The sequence below is a fragment of the Ambystoma mexicanum genome, chromosome 4q (assembly GCF_040938575.1).
Source record: "Ambystoma mexicanum isolate Mex_15411 chromosome 4q, UKY_AmexF1_1, whole genome shotgun sequence".
NCBI classification, from domain to species: Eukaryota; Metazoa; Chordata; class Amphibia; order Caudata; family Ambystomatidae; genus Ambystoma; species Ambystoma mexicanum.
The window spans coordinates 873,425,314-873,441,130 of NC_090928.1; the positions used below are offsets into that span (position 1 = coordinate 873,425,314).

The following is a 15,817-nucleotide window of genomic DNA, read 5'->3' on the forward strand; positions in this document are numbered from 1 at the left end:
TTTGTTCACTTTCCTGCAGAGCACAGGTAATTCAATTATCAGATAGATGGTATATCCTTAGTGTGAGCAGCAAAAGGGCAGCTAGGCCTGGGAACACAGCTGTGACTCAAGTTTCACTCCTGATGGGGGTAGTTGCCAGGCAGAATTCAGTTCCTTAAGCCAGGTTTCAGATAAAATGTCACTTTTTGTTCCCCAGTTTCTGCCTTCAAATAAAACTAAACATTTTCACATATGCAGGTAGAAGGCTGATTCTAAGTGCAAAACTATGGCATTTCAACAGTTACAAAGGCATGTGACACCAAACATAGGTCACTCATTTGATCTAAACATTTTCGATGTTAGTGTCTTTAAATCCAGTGCAACTTAAACTGCTGACTCCATAGCTCAGCCAGTTTTGTTATAAGCATTGTTCTGGGCTCTTCATTTCCCAGATTTTGTAGGCACACAAAACTCCATTCTACCAAATGTCTGCTGGTGTTCAGTGAATATTTTGCACATATTGCAATGTTTGAATAGGCACTTTGGCTTGCCTTCAGAGAAACACAGGGTGGTTTTAAACTGCCGGCTTTTGGATAGTGGTGAGCACTGGTACTGCACCCATTTTTGGGATTTAAGAAAATGAATTCCCAACAATTCTAGGTTGCATTTGGCAATCAGCATTGCCATTCCCAATGGTTTCAGACTACTGTGCGGGTAGTCCAATGGTGGTTTTAAAGCGCTTTGAAGCTAACCGGCGCTACTGTTTTTCCTTTGGCAACCCATTTCCCTCATGGCAACCCGGCCTTTCATTCTCGCACTGGTGGGTGGCAAGTGAGGCAACCATTTTAGTGTGCGCACAAACTGCGCAGCTTTCCTGGATTTCGGCGCACATGTGGGTTTTCCGCCATCTTGAATTTTCTAAGCCCACAGCACCAAATGTTGCAGCATGATAGCTTAAACGTGGGTCAGGACACCCAACAAGCCCCCCCACGCGACTACACTTTGAATTTGAGTCGATGGGGAGTCGCGTGCCCAAGGGTTTTGACCCACGCACCGGTCTGTCCGCATAATCTTCTTCCTCTTCTGTAGATGGCATAGTTCAGCATCTTCTTCTCCATCCGGTACTGATCGATCGGTTCTCCTCGCCAGTCCTGATGGGAGTATTGGGCGGTCCACTGGGCCCATCGGATCTTCGTTCCCGGTCTCCGGATCGTCCTCCTTGGCCCGTCTTCAGGTTTTCTTTCTCCTAGGACGACAAAGGAAGAGCGGCAATACATACTCATAGACGTTTTTCCACCACTGTTGAGATAGTGGGGCAGCATATGCATTTCATCATAACGAAACATTACATTCTTATTTTGAAAAAAAAACAGTATAACTAAGAGACAGTTTCATGCAAATCACAATATTTTAGAGACTAGATGTGGTATGTTTTATGGTTGGAACTGAATTAGTCTGAGACAGTACCCGCTAGGATTCCAGAGGATTCCTCCAGTTGTTGCAGAGTGTGCCTGGGATGGCAACATTTCAACTGGTTTATGTGGACCCACTTGTCTTCACCCTCTGCCGAACCGCCTTTGGGGATGCGGATCTTGTAGGCCACAGGGGAGATCTTATCGACGATCTCAAAGGGTCCCTTCCATGTAGGCAAAAATTTGCGCTGCTTGGCCTGGTTCCTTTGGAAGTTGTATAGATAGACCCGGTCTCCCACCTGATATTCCTTCCTGGAAGTTTTCAGGTCATAATGGGTCTTCATGCTATCAGCCGATCTTTCTAGATTCCGCTGAGCATAAGCAAAAGCATGTTGGAGGTGTTTCCTTAAATTCTCTACGTACTCATGAGTAGTGGAGGCATTTATCAGTGTCTGCTCTTGGGTCCTGTAGAGCAAATGCTGAGGAAGCACCATCTTGCGTCCAGTCATCAACTCAAATGGTGACATTTTGGTTGCAGATGAAGGGGTAGATCTGATGGCCATTAGGACCAGAGGTAATCGGATATCCCAACTTGGCCCAGAATCTGCCACAAACTTCTTTAATATGCTCACAATTGTCCGGTTATATCTCTCTACTGCCCCAGAAGAAGCTGGTCTATAAGCAATATGCAGCTTTCTCTTGACCCCCAGTATCTCCCACATCTTTGTCATTACTTCACTGGTGAAGTGGCTACCTCTGTCTGACTCAATCCTTTGAGGTAGACCAAAACGGGAAAAGATGTGGTTAATCATCAAGGCAGCTGCCGTTTCTGCCTTGCAGTTTGGGGCTGGGAGACATTCCACCCACTTGGTAAACAAGCATGTCACAGTCAACATGTACTTATTCCCCCTAGCCGAGCGAATCACAGGGCCTACAAAGTCGATTTGTAAATCTGACCATGGCAGTGTCATCCCCCGCTTTTGTAAAGGTGCCCGGTGTGTGAGGGATGTCGGCTGAAATTGTGCACACACAAGACAACCCTTCAAATATTGGTTGAGGTCCTGGCCCATGTGTGGCCAGTATGCAACCTCTCTTAAGATTTCCAATGTTGTGTGAAACCCCCTATGACCGGCGGTGGCCGCATCATGGGCGTGACTTAACATCAGGCTTCGGAATGAGGTAGGAACCACCCACTGATCGTGGCCAGCTTTGGATTTCCTTACCAGCAAACCGTCTTGGATTCGGAACATTTTTGGACATTTCATCAACACTCTTAGGTCCTCTTTCCCAATGTAATCGGTATCCGTCAGGGGAAAGTTCTCAGGGTCCTCAAGGTGCTGGTAAAATTTACCAATAATTGGATCCCCCTTCTGAGCGGTAATCAAATCAGCATCAGGGGTCTCCTTACTCCATTGTGCAATTGAAAGGTCGTTGTGAGCATTTGTCTGGGACCTAGTGATAGCAGTGACCTGGATTTCCCCCAACAGGGACTCAATCTCAATTAGATCCCCTTGGATGGCCCCGGTCTTGGCCAACTGATCAGCTAAGTCATTTCCAGTTTTGTCTGGTCCCTCTACTTTGGAATGACCCTTGATCTTCTTCCAATAGATGGTCATCTCGTTCGAGGTGACCAGATCATCAATGTTTTGGATCAACTTCCCATGTTTCAAGGGTTTGTTGTTAGCACATAACATGCCTCTGGTTTTCCAATTAGCCAGGTGCTCCACGAACCCGTTCCGTACATAATCCGAATCTGTGATTATGACCAGTTCGTGGAGTTGATGTTGGACAGCAGTGAGGATGGCCTGATGCACAGCCATCAATTCTGCCACCTGACTACTTCGGGGACCAATTTTGTATCCAGCGGAGGGTTCTGGGGACTCATTCACCCATGCATTCCCTACGCCGGCCACCAGTTCTTTCTCCCCGTTGTTGTCAACATGGTAAGAGCATCCATCCACATAGACAGTGGGCATTCCCTCACACTTGTCTTCTTCAAAGACTTTGTGGGGGGAATTAAGGTATGCCTCCATGTTGTCCTTTATTTTTAGACTTTCGTCCTCGAGACAGTTTTCTCTGGCACAATCATGCAAGTCAGCCAGACCTTGCGCGAGGGGACTCTTCTTGTTTTGGCCATATCTGACCTCCACAGGAAAGCCTTGCATTGACAGAATCCAGGAAGTAATTCGGGAATTACTCACATTTCCGGCCCGGATTCTGTCACTTTGGAGATATTGCAGAGGCTGGTGTGGAGTCTCCACTATGATGTGTTCCCCCTGGATAAACGGGCGGTAATTCTTCAATGCCCACACCGTTGCCAGGAGTGCCTTCTCACAATCGTTGAATTTTTCCTCCACAGAGGATAAAGTTTTGCTCGCATAGGAGATTACTTTATTGACCTTGTCATGCTTTTGGTATAATACGGCCGTCAAGCACGTATTAGAGAACCCTGTCTCCAGGAAGAACTCCTTGTTTCTGACAGGGTAAGCTAGGCAAGGCGCTTGTGAGAGGCTTCTCTTGAGTTGTCTTACTGCCTCGGATTGTTCTGGACCCCATTCCCACTTGACCCCCCCCTTTAGGAGATGAATCAGGGGTCTGGTGATCTCTGCGTAGCCCTCAATGAACTTTCTGCTGTAATTAGTCAGTCCAAGGAGGCTCCTTAGTTCCCGCAGAGTTGTGGGGTCTTTCAGTTTCTGAAGTGCTTCCACTTTCTTTTCCTGGGGACAGAGACCCTGAGGAGTAATCTCATGCCCCAGGAAATTAACACAGGTTCTACACCACTGTGCTTTCTGAAAGGAAAGTTTTGCTCCGGCGGCCCTCAACTGCGTCAGAACATAACGGATCTCCGCTATGTGTTCCTCCACAGATGAACTTTTGATGAGGACATCATCTACATAAGCCAGGTTACCCCTTGCACCCAAGTCGGGCATGGCCTTATGTAGGAAAATATTGAACTCATTACCGGAGTTAAGGTATCCGAAGGGAGTCCGGGTCCATGTGTATTGCTGGCCCCCAAAGGTAAAAGCCAGTTTGTATTGGTCCTCCCTGCTGACAGGCACGGTCCAGTATCCATTGGTCAGGTCTATTGCAGTGAATACCTGTGACCCCTGGATCTGGGCCAGCCCTTGGTCAATGTAGGGCAGAGGCCATCGGGAAGTATGGACCCGTTTGTTGAGCTCCCTGAGGTCGGCGCAGAGTCTCCACTGGCCGTTTGGCTTCAATATTCCCAGCACCGGATTATTGAAGGTGCTGTGGACTGGACGGATTATTCCCCGGGACTCAAGGTTCTTAATTATTTCAGTAAGGGACTCCATTGATGCGAGAGGCAAGCGATATTGCTTCACAAACACTGGAGTCATGCCAGGGTCCGTGGGGATTGTGGTTGTGTGGATGTCGGTGCGACCACAGTCATATGAGTCTACCGCAAAGAGATCTTGGAAATCCAAGAAAACTTGTCTCAACTTTTGCTTTTGTTCCAGAGTCACACAGGCATCAGCTAGGTCGACTCTCTCTTCCACCATCTGCCTGAAGCCTGGAAAGACTTCTGGTTTGGCTATTTCAGCGGCCTCCTCCAGCTGGGTGGAGAAGTCCCTGGTCAGAGTGCTGATTTGGACTGGAGGCTTCAGGTGGGAAAGGCAGCCCTCATGGACCTGGAAAATCACCTCATCCCTCCTGAAGTCACAAGTCACATCTTCCTTACCATAAGGGCAAGAAGTGTACACCAGGAAGTTCCCCCCATGCCGGGTAAAAATCCTGTCTGGTGTTGTATTGTCATCACTGTCACTGTCAAAGCAGTCCTGGGGGATTGGCCCTAACAGTTCATTTCCTAAATCTATGGAAAAATGTCGGTCATCAACCGCCATTCCAATAATGGTGCCTGCGGCTAGAGTAATACTCTTTAAGTCGCTGTTGTCCACCTCTATTAGAATGGTGTCATGTTCTATGTTGACTAATGGAGTTGGGTTTACCCCTAACCCTTGCAGTTGGAGAGAAGCATTTAGATGTATGTAAGCATCAGGGTTTTGCAAATATTGTCCTCTTTTAACTTTCACTTCCAGGGAGAATTGTCGGGTCCTTTCTGGGATGGTGACTTCCTCTTTGATCTGAATTTCAACTGCATAAGGTAGCAATTGAGCTGACCTAAATGCTTTTTCTGGATCATCAAAGCCCATGGGATTATCCGCTAATCGGGACCAAGCTTTGAAGTTTATTAGGTCCAAACTAATGGCAAAGCGATTGAGAATGTCACTGCCTAAGTAAAAGGCGGCAGGGACGTCTCGCACGACCCAACAATTGTGGACTATGCTCTTGTTGCCAATGGAGATTTTGAGCATACACCTGCTTGGCAGGAGATGTTTGGAATTAGGTGCTTCCAGGTCCATCTCCCATTTGTCTATCAGTTTGAAGGTGGGAATGGCTGGATCTTTTGGGAGTTGGCGGAACATGGCTTCGCTGATGAAGCTCTTACCGTTGTTAACACACACTCGAGCGAGAACAGAGTCCTTCCCATCATTTAACTGAACAGGGATGAACAACTGCTCTCCAATTTGCTGAATCTCAGCCAGGCTCTGAGCTGATTTCACATCTTTCTGGACTAGAGGAGTGGGAGTTTCAGATTGTGGATTGGTATAGAATTTCAGAGTGTTTCCTTCCAGCGTGGAATACCACTTTAGACTGGAAGGAAGGTTGATTTTCAGAAATAGAGAGGACCCCCCATCACCAGTCTGTTGTCCTACTGCTATTACTGTCACGTCTGGAATTTGGTTGTTCTGGAAGTGAAATTCTACTTGGTCAGATTTTTGTTCAACCATGTGGCAGGTGCCGTTTAAACTAACATGGTTGACACTTTGTTTTAATTTTATGGGTCGGCTAGTCTGGGTCCAGAGGACCTTGTTTACGCAATCTATTAGGGGTGACAACCTTCTCAGGAGGTCATTCCCTAGTAAACAAGGGGTGCCCTCTGGGGTCACAACTATGACCGGGTGTTTCAACTTGTGTCGCCCGATCTTAATGTCCAAGTCCGCAGTCCCCTCAACGGGAATTTCCTTCCCGTCAAAGTTCTGTAGTTGTCCCGGAAGAGAGGTGAGAGGAATTTGGTAATTCTCTCCCCTTCCTGCATTCAGTTCGTCAAAGGCCCTTCTGGACAGAAGGGTAGCTTGAGATCCAGTGTCCACCAGTGCAGAGATTGTACCCTGCCCCTGTACTTGTACCGGGGCATAATATCTTCCCTCCTTCTCCTCAAGGGGGCACAGATAATGCACATTTTTGGACAACTGGTGGGCTAATTTTCTGGTTTTGGACATCGCTAGCGAAGAGATTTGGGCAGAATTCTGTGGAGAGTCTTGGGAATCTGAAAGAAAAATTTGGCAACTGGAGATCAGAGCCATTGTGGGTTCCCCTGGTTCCAGTTCTGGGCTGCCCCCCCCCTTTTTGGAGGCAGTCCCCAGTATGGGTTTGAACCCGGGGATTTCCTTGCTGTTGGTTCTGGGATGAGATGGTGGGCGGCGGTAGCTCAGTCTCCACATCTCCCCAGTCTGGATTTGCATTCCTAGGGACCCATTTTTCTTTGGGAGGAGTTCCCCCCTCTCTGAAGGAGAAGATCCTTTTCTCAGGATCCTCTGAGGATCCCTCTCCCTCAAATTGGAAGATCTGTACCTCCTCCTCAAACTGAGTCTGTTTGGGTCTTTTGTTTCTCCTACCCCCCCTCTGCTCCTTAGGAGGCAGACTTTCAGGGGCAAGAGATTTTGTTTCCGGTTCCTGGGTTTCCAGGGGCTGTTTACAAGTGAGGAAGGAAGCTTCCTCCAAGGCTTTACACCCCCCTTCCCTTTGTGCCTCCTCCCTGGGAACCGGTGAGTTATCGGGGTGCTGCCCCCGTCATTGTTCTGGAGCACCAGGTCCAGAGTTGGGTGCGTTCTGCGCCGGCACGCCCATCTGAGGGTTCTGCTGAGCCCTCAGTATGTGACCCAGATCCCGCGCCATGTTTTGAACCTGGCGCTCTAACTGGGAAACCCGCTCAGGCTGATACGGGGCCCTGTTTTCTCCCCTGGGCTGATCCCGGGAAGGGTAGCTGTCCCTTCTTTGGTAGTACCCCTGGTTGGGAAGATTTGGGTACCCCTCCACCCTTGGCCTCCCCTCTCCCGGATTCAGTGGTCTGGGCTCTGGGAATTGGGGAAAGAAGGATGGATGATTTTGGGGTTGGAAGTCGGGTGGATATCTGGGGAAAAAGTTCTGCCCAGGGTTTGGTAAATTTCTGCCCTCCTGTGGGAAGTTTGGAGGGAAGTTCCCTGGGTTAGGTGCTTGGCTGGATCCCCCCCCCTGGGCTGGAGGAGTCCACACATAACCCAGGATGGGTCGATTTCCCTTGTAGCGAGGACTTACATAGTCAGGAGAGCGAGGGACCCCATTTGTGGGGCTGCCTCCCTGGCTCCCTGTCTGTGACTGGCCCGAGGACCTTCTGGGCCTAGCATTATTAGGTGCAGGTAGGTTTTTAGGCCCCCCCATCTCCAAATCCAAAACGGGGGTGACCTTTACCTCTGCCACCTTGGCAGCAGCAGGGGTGCTGTTGGCTTTGGGGTTTTTCTGGGCATTGCTTTTATTTTCTATGGGCTTCTGCACCTCATAGATCCGGGTAGCCTGTTCAATGACCCAGTCTAAAGATCTTTTCTCATGAAAATCCCTCACGAGCTGGGTCATGATATATTTGGGCAAGGCATGGAAAAACGTATTTATAAACTCTCTACTATCTGTGCGCACCCTTCTTGTGGTCTGTGCAAAAGCACGCTTTAACTCCTGCACAAATTCTTGTGGGGCCTGATCCTCCCCACATTGCAAATTGTAGGCTGCCTTGCGAGCCTCTTGAGGATTTCTGTGAACAGAAAAATGTTTCAGGATGGCCGCCTTATAGGTGGACCATCTTAAATGATTTTGGTCCTCCAGCCCCGCAAAGAAACTGGAGTATTCCGGGGAGAAGGTCCACTTTACATATTGAATGCAGCTTTGGCTGTCCTTCAAATGGAAAGTCTCCATCATTTGTTCAAACAACTCTAAGTGCTCCCAAACAGAATACTTAGCATTCTTATGGTAAGGCGTGATGACGCTCCTGATCGCCTTAATCTGCTTTAAGGGGTCCTTAAGCAAGGCCCTTTTTGCCTTATTGGCCTTTTTGGTTCGGGTAACCCTTGTCCATTCTTCCTCGGACTCAGAGGCACTGCTCCCAGAGGTTCCCGTCTGTTCTTCCAGGTTTTCCCGGATTCTGCGAGCCTGGGAATGGCTGGCAGAATGTGGGGACCTGGTCTCCTGTGTCCTGCGCAGTTCAGAGGAGTCTTCAGATTCCTCCTTGCTGCCAGGATTTGATGGGTACCCCCTCCACTGACCTAACTGGGCAGAGGTTTTCAGGATGCCCTTAATGGGCCTACTCTCCTGGGGTTCCCCATTGAACTGTACTGTACTTGGGTGCCCATACCCGGATGCCCACCCCTCCATTCCTGAGTGGTACTGGCCTATGAGCCCCATACTCTTAGCTGGATAGTAATCTGCCATCCCTGTGGCCCTGTGCTCATGTGCGCCAGGGGACATGGGGGTGGTAGAGTCCAGGGACTGGGGAAGATGAAGGCCCCTGGTGTTAGGGCTCCTGCGGTTATGGTCAGGAGTCTCTCTTTCCCAGCGGACCTCATCTCTATCCGCCCCTGCTCCCTGTTGCAATGCAAGAGCCTGCATTTGTGCTTTCAGTTCCTCTGTTAAGGCCTTACTCGACTCTATCAGTCTCTCCTGCATCGCTACCTGTTGTTGGAGCCTATCATTGTGTTGACAGAGGGCCTCATTTTCCCTCTGTGCTTCCTGGGTGGTCCTGGAGAACTGGGCCAGTCTTTGCTGCAGGAGGGTTACCTCCTGAGCTGTGTCCCTATTGGCCTACTCCTTTCTTGCTAGAGCATCTTCCACCCTTCTGGTGTGCTCTACCAAGTTCTGGTGTTCTTTTTGGAAGTCACCCAGTCCCTGGCGGGCCAGGTGATTTTCTTCCATTTTTCTTTTTAAATGGCAGACTTCCTGGCCTAAGGCGTCTCTTTCCTGACTAAGAGCCTGCATTTGTGCCGCCAGGTCGTCCCTCTGCCTTTGAAAGGCACCAGCTTTCTGGCGTTCTTCATCAAACTCTGCCTGGGTATCCAGGTCTTTCAAGATCAGCTTGTTGCTCTCTACCTTCACTCTATCTAGATGACTTTGCAGGGTGGCTACCTGCTCCGTGCATGCCCTGTTAAAGTCTAATTGTTGCTCCAGCTTTTTCTGGCTCTGCAGTAAGGAGTCCAAACTGTCTTGGTGCTCCTTCTGCAGGGCCAGAAATCTAGTATCCTGTTCTACCTTTTCCTGTTGCAGCACATCCATATCCTTCTTTATTTTAATGATGTGCTGCCTACTATCATCTTCTGACTCCTGGCTCCTCTGCAGCCTCTGCTCAGAAGAGACCAGGTCAGATTGGGCCTTCTCTAACGCCATCTGTTGCCTTTTTGCCAGATCATGGCCTTCAGCACATTTATTCTGTATGGCTCCCATATATAAATATAAATATGCCGCTATCCTAACAATCTTGTCGTGTTCATCTTTGGCCTTAGGAGCCATATATAGTTCACTCAGGGCCACATGTAATGGACCCTGATCTCTCCATAAATCTGACCCTGTTTCCGTGACCTGTTGCATGATGGCCTGCAACCAGACTGTTTGGTCCTGGTGAGTCCACTCACCTCTCACAAATAACTTATGTAAGAAGTGCTCTCTGGCTATTTTCATATCTACCAAGGTCGTCATTCTAGAGATTGGTCTCTGTCCTGACTTACAGAAGTTAGTATTTTATTTTTGCAGAACAGAACTTTTCTTGGAGTGTCCCTTTTGAGGAATGCTTCACAGCGTAATGCAGCGTGGTGATCCGACCGGATGTATGTATCCCGTCAGTTAGCACACTGTATTAAGCTGCACAAATGGTAAATCTAACCCAACGTCTCGGCTCGAGCCCCCAATTTGTAAGAGGATTCAATTCAGCACTGCTTTCTCTCTGGTCTGGTCTCTTAGTTCTGGATAGATTGAAGTCTCTAGTTTGGCTCTCTGGAGGTTTGATGAATTTGAAGTCTGGATCTCTGGATGTTGTATGGTCCGGCAGAGTGCGTTGCAGCAAATGGAATTGAAGCTCCCTATCTGTCCTGTCTGTCTGCTTTTATGTGTTTAGAATGTGGGTGTGTTCTAGCATCACTGACCCTACCTCTCTCTCAGCTTCTAATTGGTCAAACTTCCATTTATCATTTGATTGGGGAATGAACTGTGAGTCAGAGGGATGTCATTTTATGGCTTGCAGATAGTCCACTCCTCCTGTCAACTTACACACAAATCTAGATTTGAAACAAATACATATTTGCAGAGGTACATATTGTTTTAAAATCATATGCACCCATCATGCATTACAGGAGGTATCCCCTGTTCAAACTCTGCTCTTCCTGGGAGCTTGCATTCAGAAATGGCACATATTTCACTTTTTAACTGATTTTGCAATTTCTGACATTGACCCAACTTTACATACATGTGCGCAGGGAGTACGGACATTAACTGATGAAGTTTCAGATTTTTAACATGCACACATTTAGAGTAATATCCACTTTTCCGCTAAAACCCCCCTGAACACGCCACCGGGTCGAAAAACCTCTTAAAATGTGGGCAGAAAAATCACAAGAATTATGGTATCATTTATAAAATGTTCACATGTCCGCTCTATGAGTTATTCATCTTTTTAAAGTTATGTTCTGGCTCCAAAGGGGTGTGGTTTACCCTCAGCACAAGGTTGAATTTCTGGTTGTTCCAGTTCTGCCAAGCCAGCTTGCTCTCACAGGCAGTGCCCCTCCCCTTTCCTCAGGAGGAAGCCACTTTTTACGACCATTTACGACTCCTGCCAATAAAACCTTTGCCTGAGCCAGGACAGGGCTTTGTTCACTTTCCTGCAGAGCACAGGTAATTCAATTATCAGATAGATGGTATATCCTTAGTGTGAGCAGCAAAAGGGCAGCTAGGCCTGGGAACACAGCTGTGACTCAAGTTTCACTCCTGATGGGGGTAGTTGCCAGGCAGAATTCAGTTCCTTAAGCCAGGTTTCAGATAAAATGTCACTTTTTGTTCCCCAGTTTCTGCCTTCAAATAAAACTAAACATTTTCACATATGCAGGTAGAAGGCTGATTCTAAGTGCAAAACTATGGCATTTCAACAGTTACAAAGGCATGTGACACCAAACATAGGTCACTCATTTGATCTAAACATTTTCGATGTTAGTGTCTTTAAATCCAGTGCAACTTAAACTGCTGACTCCATAGCTCAGCCAGTTTTGTTATAAGCATTGTTCTGGGCTCTTCATTTCCCAGATTTTGTAGGCACACAAAACTCCATTCTACCAAATGTCTGCTGGTGTTCAGTGAATATTTTGCACATATTGCAATGTTTGAATAGGCACTTTGGCTTGCCTTCAGAGAAACACAGGGTGGTTTTAAACTGCCGGCTTTTGGATAGTGGTGAGCACTGGTACTGCACCCATTTTTGTGATTTAAGAAAATGAATTCCCAACAATTCTAGGTTGCATTTGGCAATCAGCATTGCCATTCCCAATGGTTTCAGACTACTGTCCGGGTAGTCCAATGGTGGTTTTAAAGCGCTTTGAAGCTAACCGGCGCTACTGTTTTTCCTTTGGCAACCCATTTCCCTCATGGCAACCCGGCCTTTCATTCTCGCACTGGTGGGTGGCAAGTGAGGCAACCATTTTAGTGTGCGCACAAACTGCGCAGCTTTCCTGGATTTCGGCGCACATGTGGGTTTTCCGCCATCTTGAATTTTCTAAGCCCACAGCACCAAATGTTGCAGCATGATAGCTTAAACGTGGGTCAGGACACCCAACATGACAATTCACTCCCCCCCTATGCAATGTAAGGAGATGAAAAGGAGAGCATACAGTTCTCAGGAATGCAAACAATATAATTCAGTTCCCCCTAGCAAGCTTAGAGGAAAACAGGTAGAAGTTTGAAACACAGGCCCAAAATGCTTTGAATGGGATGACAATAAAGTGAGAAATGTGCTAAAAATGCTTTAAATTCCCTCTAGAGGTTCAGGGTGTGTGACATCTAGTTTATATTAGTTCAGGCTCACTTTAGCAATGCTCTATGAGTAACTAGCAGGTTAAAACGAATGTTAGCAAAGGAAAGCAAGGAGCTGCTGATTTTTACACGTGGCTGAAATTGTGCAAAATGTCAAATTGCGGCAAATTAGTCACGCACGTCGAGTGTAATTACGGAGGCACTATAAGGAGTAGGAAGTCGGTTCTAGGTTCGTTGGAAAGCTTAAAATCCTAACTTTAAGATGACAGTTAAAACTCGCTCTAGCACAAACGGTTCCGGAGATACGGCAGATTTAGTCAAGGTAGTTTTTCGGATTTGAAAGTTTACAGCTCAGAATCACAGATGACAGTTTTCAGGTTTAAAGATGACAGAATGACACGATTCTAGGAGGCAGTTCTAATAGGATAAAATAGTTTGGATTAGATTATTTTAAACTAAGAGATTGGTTTTGCACAGTGAGTACTCACACTATATTTTTGAAATAAGCCATCAAGGTTTGGTCAGTTTGGACTGGACTTCCGGCGGGTGGTTCTGAAGTCCCGGCTATCTGGGTCAGCTCTGCTCTCTGGGTCTTTCAAGCACCGGTTATGCTCACAACGGTCTGGTTTGTGGTTCTCTCTGGTTCTGGATACAGCACTACTTTTTGGATACTGCTACAGGTTCTTGCAAAAGTTCTTGGCAAAAAATTCAAACAGCTCGCCCGGCTGTTGAATAGTTTGGTTGGTTTTGAGGCCTGCTGAAGAGGATTCAGCTTGTGGATTCAGGCCTCTATGCTACAAATTCTGGAGTAAATTTCTGGTCTCTGGAGATTGATGGATTTGAAGTCTGGATCTCTGGATGTGAAGTCTGAAGTCTCCCAACAAAGCGTCCCGCAAGAAAGTGGAAAGTGAATGTCCCTACCTGGGTTTCAGTGGCACTTTTTATGTGTTTTGAAAATGGGTGTGTGCCTGGGCCTAGCTAAGCCTGCCCCTCTCACTTGTCATTGGCCCAATTCTCCCCTCTCCTATGATTGGGGGAAGGAAATGGATTGTCATCATGATGAGGTCTGTTTATGGGGTCAGAGGATCCTCCCCTGGTCAATTTGCCCACAAATCTATATTTGATTCAAATACATATTTCCCAGATACACACGTGGTTGACATTACATGTACATATTACAGATGAATTAAGACAGGTCTCTGTTCAAGCCCCATGTTCCTGCGAGCTGGAATTCAGAAATGACAACATTTTGCGCTTTTTGGTCGGTTTACCAATATCGGACATGTACCAAAAATTACACAAATGTGCGCAAGGAGTATGGACATTAATTGATGAAGTGTCAGATTTTTAACATGCAGACATTTGGAGTAAGACCCTATTTTCCGCTAGCAACCCCCCAGAATACACCACAGGGTCCTAACACCTCTTAAAATGTGCACGGAAAAATCCCAAGAATAATGATATTATTTGTATAATTTTGACCAGTCCGCACTATGAGTTATCTATCTTTTTTAAATTATGCCCTGGTCAAAAAGGGGTGTGGCTTCCCACATCACATGGTGGAATAACTGGTTTATCCACTTCCCCCAAGCTCAATTTGCTAGTAGAGGCACTGCCCCTCCCAGTTTCTCCCAAGAGGAAGCCATTTACGACCCCCCCAATATACATTTGCCTGAGTCCAGGAAAGGGCTTTGTTCAACTTCCTGCAGTCCCCAGGTGCTCCTCCCCTAACCCAATCAGAGAGGTGTCATCTCCTTTTGGCAGGGGCAGCAGGATGCAGCTAGGCCTGGGAAGAGTGGCTGAGCAGGTTTCTCCTGTCGGGGGTAGTTGTCAGGCAGAATTCAGCTAAATGTCACTTTAGTTCCCAGTTTAAATCAAACTTACAATTTTTACACATGCAGCTAGAATGCTGATTCTAAGTTCAAAACCATGACATTTAACAGTTGCAACTATGTGACACTCAAAAGCAGGTCACTCATTTAATTTAAACATTTCGATTTTAGTGGTTTTAAATCCAATTTCAATTAAGCTGCTGACATCCACAGCTCAGCCAGTTTTGTTATAAACATTGTTTTGGGCTCTTCATCTTCCCAGATTTTGTATGCACACAACACTTCATTCTGCCAGATGTCTGCTTGTGTTCAGTAAGATTTTTGAATATTCTGCAATGTTCGAAATAGGCACTTTAAGCTTGCATTCAGGAAAACAAAGGTGATTTTAAGGCGCTTTTGGTCTAACAACACTGTTATTTTTCCTTTGGCACCACCTTTCACCCCTGGCGCTTCCGGTTCATCATGCTGGCACTGATGGGTGGCAGGTTAGACAACCATTTTGGTGTGCACACAACCACGCGGTTTTCCTGGTTCTGGGATGGAATGATGGGCGGCGACAGCTCATCCCCACATCCACCCAGTCTATTGATTTAGCTTTGTTCTGGGATAGAATGATGGACGGCGACAGCTCATCCCCACATCTACCTCGTCTAATAATTCAACATGGGTCAAAACCCTTGACACTACGCTAAAAGCACCTTAGTCCCAATGTCCTGTTTTTATGCTAATTTACACAATTCCAGGGACGTCATTTAGGGGTCGCCTGGGATCGCAGCTGCGACCCCTGTGGTTTCCCTTGCTACGTTTCATTTTCTTTTTTTTTAATGCACGCTCCTGGTCTTTGCTTCTGGAGTGGCTGGCTTTGTTGTTCAGGTCTCTTTAAAAAAAAAAAAAAAAAAAAACGGAACAATAGGAATACCAAATAATTTGTCTTTTTGGAATTCTATACAATAATTGCTAGACTCATTAAAGGTTTATTTCAGGCACACTACAGGGGGTGAGTCACTGATTTAGTCTGTTCTTAAACACCTCAACTCAGCCTTTCATCCTTCTCAGGTCGATAAATGAGTACCAACACAGTTTTGGTGATGTTGTATGTATATCTGTTCTATATAAAGCGCTTAAGCGTAAGTGCGATAAAATAACACATGATTATCATTTGGCCATGGACGTCTGCTTGCATTCCCACTAATTTGGTAATATGGGCCTACATATGGTGATCCATTCTTGTATGAAATGTATGCCACATTATAGTGAAATCATAACCATATTTTTCGGAGTGTACTTAGGAACAATGCTATATGATGCCACTTCCTGTTTTGTCAAGGGGTGAAAGGTCATGTTCCATCGCTTCCCGTGATATCACTTTGGGTGGGGTCAAATGGTATTTCTTCCTGGGATGTCATCAGAGGTCAAGGGTGCAGTGATGTCACTTCCTCTACCCCTGGCATTTTGGTGAAATGACGTCCCTGTAGAATTCTA

At 46.7% G+C, this 15,817-nt stretch overlaps 1 protein-coding gene across 1 annotated transcript in view; it reads left to right on the forward strand.

Moving 5' to 3' along the window:
- The window catches only part of SRBD1 (S1 RNA binding domain 1), a 1,352,005-nt gene that overhangs the window by 916,744 nt on the left and 419,444 nt on the right, over nt 1–15,817 (forward strand). The gene's annotated exons all lie outside the window — the stretch shown is intronic.